Source organism: Orycteropus afer, unplaced genomic scaffold (assembly GCF_000298275.1).
Source record: "Orycteropus afer afer isolate SDZICR_OR568_19922 unplaced genomic scaffold, OryAfe1.0 scaffold00138, whole genome shotgun sequence".
Classification (NCBI taxonomy): domain Eukaryota; kingdom Metazoa; phylum Chordata; class Mammalia; order Tubulidentata; family Orycteropodidae; genus Orycteropus; species Orycteropus afer.
Genome location: NW_006921725.1, coordinates 1,666,211 through 1,674,759, shown reverse-complemented (window position 1 = coordinate 1,674,759; position 8,549 = coordinate 1,666,211).

The following is an 8,549-nucleotide window of genomic DNA, read 5'->3' as shown; positions in this document are numbered from 1 at the left end:
GTGATGGAGTTCCTGTGGGCCCTGAAGGTAGGTGGGAGAGGGGGACGGCCGCACCTCCGTTCACCAAGTGGGTATGGGGTATAAGAGTAATAAGAGGAATGTTGTATCTTGTCAATCTTTCAGGTCCCGAGTGTCCTTGGGGTTGCTGGAAAGCAGAATGTGTTCTTAAGCCCCAGGAATCTGTGAGAGCTCTGTCTCTTTAAATATCTAAAATAATCAAGCTGCTTTTTAAACCTTCAAAATGGTGGTGCCCTCTGGACAGGCAAAAGTCCACAGCTCACCCCACCTTTCTCTTCACCTTCTCCATTTGTTTCCCAGTGATCGTGCACAGTCCTCCGTGCAGTCCCTGGATAGCAGGTTGATTTTTAGGTTATTTCTTAGGTCCTACCACCACTCAGGAATCTCCGAGCTGTCTGTGCCATCAGGATCGCTGCCAGTCCACAGCTCTGTCTGTTTCCTTTTTTGGTATTTTCACACAAATTCTTCTGCTAGTTGGGGTTTAGTCCACTTCTATATCCTTCCCTACAAGGCTCAGGGGTCCAGGATTATCTTCTGTGTCTGTGATAATTGGTCTCCCTTTTCTTTGTTGAAGAGGGTCTGTGCAATCTTTCTTCCTATTCCGCCATCTTGCAGGCCAGTCCAGTCTAGTTATAACAATACTTTTAATGGTCATTTATTGAAGAGAAACATTCAGCACTCTTGGTGTTTTCACAAAATAAATAGATGGTTTATGGGAAGGTTAAAATGGAAAGTCGGGTTCTTATTTGTGATTACCATTCCATGTTGTTTTAATTTCTTAGTTGTTTATGACTGTGTTCTCCTACTGAATTTTAGCTCAGTGATTCAGAGAAAGAGCACATAGATTCATACCTGGAAGTTCCAATGTGCAGTCATGAAGTGACACATGTCCTTTCTATCCACATTCTATTGCTAGGTAGCCACATGTAAATGCAAAGGAGACTAAGATATGAATTCTTGCTCCGTATCCAGGGGCAAGAGAAATCAAATTTGGCAAGCAGCTATCCTGTCTGCCACAATATGACAAGGAATGGCCTAACTTTCAGAAAGAAATCTTTAAATCACCCATAATTCATGATTTGCAATCCACAGGAGATTAAAAAACAATTGCAATATTTCATTTATGTCCTTTATGTGCATCTGAATGATTCAAGTTAAGCCAATTCCCTTGTTTTTGGTACTTAATAAGCAGAGAGCCATAAAAATATAAACTGTGACAGCTGGAAGGCATGCTTCTCATTGTGCAGATGTGAACAAGACTTAGAAAGACAGTGATTTGACCAAGTCACAGAGTTAATTAGTGAAAGATAGTAATTTATTTTTATTCCCAACTAACGATAAGACAAGCAGTGAGACAATTTAGGGTAATGGATAGAAAACTATATTAAGTCCTAGGAAAAGTGTATTTCAGACTGGATATAACATAAACTTGGGGTTTGAATTGAGAGACAGCATTTTCTCTTTTTGCACCATAGGTTCCTAATAAGTAAAATAAGAATTTGAATTTGCATTTCCCTAAATTACTCTCCAGATCTTTTATTTTATGTTCTCTGAATCTAACTGCCCAGATCATAAATCACATAAATAGACAGGAACCATGAACATAAAGCAAAATACATTTAAATTCATATAAATACATTTTTTAATGCATTAATATAAATACATTTATATTCTCGAAAGCTATTTTCACATTTCTGACCTCTTATCCTTGTCTTCCTCTGTGTGCCTTTAAAAGTGAAGGTATTTTAAAAATATGCTTAATTCCACAATTTTTTTCTCATGTTTCCCATTGTGAGTGCTTTGGAAATGCTCAGACTGTTGCTTTATTGTGTCTAGATGTGTAGGTGTAGATGTTTGTTATGGAATCAATTGTCTTCCCACCAAGATAGATAGCCAAAGTGGATACAATGCAATTTTGAAATAGTGTTTCTTTTATTATGTTAGTAAGGTGGTATCAGTGCAGGATGCATCTTTTACATAGAAAAAGAGCAGATTAAACTCAGTAGCAAGCCAGCAGAAATGGGGGAATGATAGATGCTACATGGAAATGGCCAAGAGGCAGATGAAATCTTGAGCTAGAGAAGCTGAGACAAAAATCTTCCCCAGAGCCAAGAGAAAGAGAAAGCTGTGCCCTAGAACTAGCACTTTGAATTTGGATTCTAGTCTCTAAAGCTGTAAGAAAATAAATTTCTGTTCTTCAAAGCCACCTCTTGTGGGATTTCTGTCACAGCAGCACTCACTAACTAAAACAATAGTATTAAGCAGAAATTAATTTTAAATTTCTTTTCTAAACTTATCAAAGATAAGTTCCCATTGAATTTATTTCTATTCTTCAGCCAGAATTGAAAGGTAGGAAACATTTACAATTCACAGGAAAATATAGATATTTGAATTAACATGGAACAAAGCTTACAAATGGATACTTTGTAGTGATTTTTGTTATTATATTCAGTAATGATAATTTCTTTATAATAATTTGTACAATTTTATTTTTAGATTTTAGCATTGACTAATTTCTATAGCTTTGAGAAAAATAACATAGGTTAATACCTTCTCCTTGATCTCAGGCTTATGTCTTAAAGCTTGAAATTTGATTACCCTCATTATTCTTGGCTGGTATAATTATAAATGTGATTAACTCACTACTAGCTCACTGCTGTCGAGTCAGATCCAACTCATAGTGAACCCTCCTTGGGTTTCTGAGGCAGTCCTTCCAAGGAGTGGCTGGTGGGCTTGAACCGCCAGCCTTCTGGTTAGCAATCAAATGCCTTAGGCACTACACCACCTTAGCTTCTAAATGTGAGTAGGAATAAAATATGATTGTACTGTTTATAAAACGAGACAATATTTCTTCCACCTCAAAATTTCACAAATTGACTTTTCTGAGCAAGGTGTTGCCTTTTATTTTTTTTTTAAATTAATTCTCTCTATATTTTTTTCCAATTTCTAATCCCTTTAGAATTCATTAGTCACTTTATCTCATCCCTATTCCAGCTCCCAGCTCCTCCCTGGTATATGTGAAATGTCTTAATATTAAATCAATATTCAAATCGCTGGCTTAGTTTGTATTAATCCGTTATAGTGAATTATAGGAGCTCTGGTAGCATAGTGGCTAAAGCACTTGACTGCTAACCAGAAGGCTGGTGGTTCAAACCCACCAGCCACTCCTCAGAACGAAAGTTGGGCAATCCTACTTCCGTAGTGATACTGCCTCGGAAACCCAAGGAGGGGTCGCTATGAGTCAGGGCCGACTCGACGGCACATAACAACAACAACAACAACATAGTGAATTATAAGTTTTATAAAGTTATACCTTTGTGTTACACTCTGGTAATAAAAAGATAAATCAGATATAACACCTGATGGCTCAATTTAGGATATCAGTGGACATAAACAGATAATTGCAATATTATGTGGTGAATACTATGAAAGACATATACAGCTCTAACTACAGAAACAGCTGAAATTGTCACTTGAACCATAGCTTCCCAGATGAAACATGAGTATCACTAATAAAAAGTGATCAGGCAGAGATAAAGAAGAACTCTATGTTCTAGGGAGAGTGAAGAAGAAAAACACAGACGGTACATTGAAAAAGTATCATATGAGTGGGAAATGGCAAGTTGTTTAGTAGAAGTACAATAACATAGCAGCATTGGTGTGCTGTTGCTATTCCTATCCATCCACAATGACTAATTGTGTGCATCTTACTGTTACTTTCTCCAGTGACATCGCCTGGATAACTAGAAATTTTATTTACCTTTGTATCTTATTTACCTTTGTACCCAACTCATAGCGACCCCCTCCTTGGGTTTCCGAGGCGGTATCACTATGGAAGTAGACTGCTCAACCTTCCTTCCAAGGAGTGGCTGGTGGGTTTGAACCTCCAGCTTTCTGGGTAGCAGTCAAATGCCATAGGCACTACACCACCTGAGCTCCTAAATGTATCATCAGTGTGTAACAAAAGAGAATAACTAAATGCTTATCAAACCATGATGAGAGTATTTACCTCATAGAAATTGGCACGTGCTACAAAAGTATAGTGTCTAAGGCACTTGACTGCTAACCAGGAGGCTGACGGTTCAAACCCACCAGCCACTCCTCAGAAGAAAGGTTGGGCAATTTACTTACATAATAATACTGCCTCGGGAACCCAAGGAGGGGTTGTTATGAGTTGGGTATGACTCGAAGGCACATAACAACAACAACAACACAAATCAACAAATGTTGTTTTGCTTTGTTTATCTCGGGAAGTTGATTGTTAAACATTTGCCAGCACACTACTGCTTAGGTAGTAAAATATTTTTAATAGAATTATACTCTTGAATATTGTAATAGGGGGAAAGAGATCCTGGATTCAAACAGGTTCCAGAAAAAACACTTTTATTAAGTGTTGGACAGGACAAAGACAAAATAATCATCCAGGTTGAGGGAAGCCATCAGCATATACACAGAATATACAGAACTAAAATGGACTCTGCTGAATCATGGATATGGCGCTAATTATATATGATTGAAAACAATTACAAAATCATGACTAGTGGCAGATTGATTCATTACCATTGCAGACGGGATCACTGAAGGGGAAAAAACCATGAGTGGGATATGTACTTTACTGAAGATAGAAAAGTGTTACAGAATTGGTTCTGGTCCTTGCCTACCTGGCTAGGTTGTGGTCCGAATATGACTCATGACCATGAGAACTGAGTCAGAGCTGCTAGATGGCTACAAAACAATACCAGGACTCCTACCTTATTTAAAATAGTAAACTGTACACTTAGGCTATTTCCCTAGCTCTTGTGAGAGCATAATCTTTCAAGCACATTCTTCCCTGAAGGCAAACTCCCTTCAGTAGATTTGTCCTGGATCTTGTCTCAGATTGCATCTGAAATTTATGTCAAGCCTAAAAATAAAGTTAGTTTCCCACTGCAAACCACAGCTTTCCACAAACCCAAGTGCTATAGAATTTAAGATCCAAGTCTCAGCAGACTCCAGTGGAGTATGCTCACAGCTATGTATATGCTGTGTACATGTTGATGGTTTCCCTCATCCTGGATGAATGTCTTTGTTTTACTTTTGTCCTCTCCAAGGCTTAATAAAAGTGTCTCTATTGAACTTGTTTGAATCTGTAGTCTCTTTTCCCCTATTACAATACGGACCAAAAGCATGCAGAACTATAAGTTAGCACCGTGGGCTGACAGTTATATTTCTTACAAGTTCACCAAGCGATATTTCTATACTCTAAAGCTGGGGAAATTTTGCCAAATGGATGACAGGAAGTTATTGTGGATTCTAAGGTGGAAAGAAATTAGGGTGGATTTGTAATAGACATGAATGTAATGACCAAGAAATCTGTTATCTTGCACTGGTTCATGAGAAAAGGAAAAAAAAAAAAAAAAAAGAAGAAGAAACCTTTCTTTTTTTCTGAAAGTTCTAAAAATGATTACTTAGGAAGGTGTAGAAAAGGTAGGGATATTTCCATACCATGTGGTCTCTTGGAGAATTTCAATGGTTAAAGGAATGTATAGAAGATTGTCTGAGTGGGACACAGGTTTGTTTTTCCCCTTTGCCCAGCAGGAGGCTTCCTACCTATGAAAATAAGGAGGAGGTCTTTGCCTTTATTGTAGTATAATGGCAATGAGTGGCTGCTACTGTCAACGTCTGTAATCATTACAGAAGAAATATTTAGAAGGAAAGAACTAAGGACATTCAAATCATGGTTGCAGGGAATACCTGGTTGAACTGCATAATGTATCATTCTGATAGCAGGACTGTGCTTAAGCTAAGTTAGAAAAGAGTTGTCAACATTATAAACTGTTCAAGTAACTTTATCAGCAAGAGTATTGTATTGTTTCACCACTTCATTTTCACAACTTTGACTTCTTTTATATAATTTCTTATTATGATCTTGAGTGCTTGGCAGCTAGATGCGTATAAAATGACATAATAGACATTTTGTGGGCTATTCAGCTAGTGATCTTTGAACTCATATTGTTAAGTCGTCTGTGGAAAACTAAGCCATTTTATGCAATTTTTAAAGCAATCTGCATTTCAAAAACACCATGATGTTGTATTTACCAGTTCTTGTAAGCTAACATACATTGCTAACATTTAAAAAAAAAAAAAAAAAAAGGAGAATCTGTTAAGTTTATAAAGGAGTGATTATATTCCATTGAGGTCACTGATCATAAATTCCATGACTGAGTCCTGGTATATTACCTTTCCCACTCTCATTTTGGTGTACTCTAGGGCTCTGAAAAGATTCAATTAAGCAAACTGGTATTTTAACTACAGTCCAGATGGACTGCTTTAAAGATTAAAGCAATAAATGGAAGAGCCCTTACATAGGTAAGCATTAAGATGTTAAGCATCAGTGTCCAACAGTACTTACACTTAGGAGTGCAAAATCACACGAAGTTAGGTGCAGCACGTTTCTGAGTGTCTGTAGTAGTGGGGACAGTGGTGCTGTGTAGTTATACAGAACTCCAGATAACGCTCTACCACCTAGAGGGATAATAAACCAGCGTAAAATACTCCTAAAATTTCAGTCTATCCCTAAACATCCAGGACAGACTAAGAAAATTCATGTTAAGAACTGTGAAAGAATTGAGATTTTACCACAGTTGCAAGTAGCAAATTATTCTGCCATAATTTCATAGATGCTGGCAGAAGGTATGAGGTTCCTGAGTCAGAGACATAGAACTTTATTATTTATAGCATAGCAGGCAGCTTGAATGTCAATGTTTGACTCAGTTTCCCTTGAACACTATGATGGACAGACCCTAAGGTGACATCCTCCATGTCCAATAAATCCCATCTCTTGATGTTCATGCATTTGTACAATTGCTTTCCCTTGCCTGTGAACTGGAATCATAACTGACTTCTAATATAAAATGGCGAAGATGATGATTAGGTTACATTATATGGCAATTAGCTTATGATTGTATTACATTAAGCAAAACACTGTCTTTACAGATTGGAACTCACCCTACTGTTGAAGAGTGGAACTCTCCTTGTGGACCTGTTAAAGTTAAAAGACTTGATGGGCAAGAGCTTGAAAAAAACTGCTCATTGCCTTTAGGACTTTGGTTAGCCTCTAGCCAAAAAGTGAATACTCAGGCTCTCTGTCATACAACCTTAAGAACTGAACTTAATCAATAACTCGAATGATCTTGGAATCAGACTCTTCCTAAGTCTGACTTCTACATGAAAATTCAGCCTGGATGGCAACTTCATTGCATAAAATGAAACTTCAGACAATGGTGTTTGCTTTATTAAAAAGGACATGTGAAAATGAACCCATGATCATGGGCTACATCAAGTGAAATTTAAGCTATTGAAGTGATAGAAGATTATAATGGCCTATTTATCAATGGCTGAGCTGAAGTAAAAACTCAGATACTTTTAAAAGATTAAATATCATCCCTCAGGATGTAGTATACAGCTTGAATCAGATTTTTATATGGTGTTGTGCCTACAATAAGGAGCCCTGGTGGTGCTCCTTAAGTGCTTGGCTGCTAACCAAAATATTGGTCACTTCAACTCACCAGCAGTTCCACAGGAGAAAGATGTGAATATCTGCTTCCATAATGATTGCAGCTTCAAAACCCTATTCTGTCCTCCTCTGTCCTACAGGATTGCTATTAGTCAGAATCTACTTGATGGCATACAACACGTTCTCAATAGGAGAACCTCATGGATCTGACATGCACAAAGACCCCATAAATATTTGTTTTCTTTCTTTGCAAATCTAGGTTTTCCATGATTAGCAATTCTAGACCCTATGGAGGAAGACTTACACCAAGAGACACAGCACAGATTATATTAAAATATAAAAGACTGATGCTTTTTGCTGAGGAGATCAACTTCAGCCCAAAATCTTACTTGTGATTTTTGGATCCAATAACAAGCAATTATAAAGACTGTGCCTTGTAGTCCTCTTTGAGAAAAATTTACTTTCCCATACTAGATTTGGTGCATTACAGTTTTCTGGAAGGGAATTGTAGCCAAGGGCTAATACCTTACCTTCAATCCACTCCGTTAGCTAGTTATGCCCATAGACATAGCTGTATTCCTAGACATGGTGCCTCTGTTTGAAGGTCTCTATGTGATGCATAGGAGCCCTGATGTTGCAGTGGTTAACCATGTGGCTGCTAACCAAAACGTTGGTGATTTAAACCTATCAGTTGCTCTGCAAGAGAAAGACATGGCAGTGTGTTTCCATAAATATTTGTTTTTTGTTTGTTAGGTGCCACTGAGCCGATTCCAATGCATAGTGATCCTATGTACAACAAAACAAACCAGTCCGGCACAAGCTCACAATTTTTCCTGTTTCAGCTCATTATTGCAGCCACTGTGTCAATCTGTGTCCTTGAGGGTCTTTCTTTTTTACACCCTCTATTTTGCCAGGCATGATGTCCTTTCCCAGGTATGGTCCTTTCTGATAATATGTCCCGAAAGGAAGGCTCACCATCTTCATTTATAAGGACTATTCTCTCTGTACTTCTTCCAAGACAGATTTGTTCATTCTT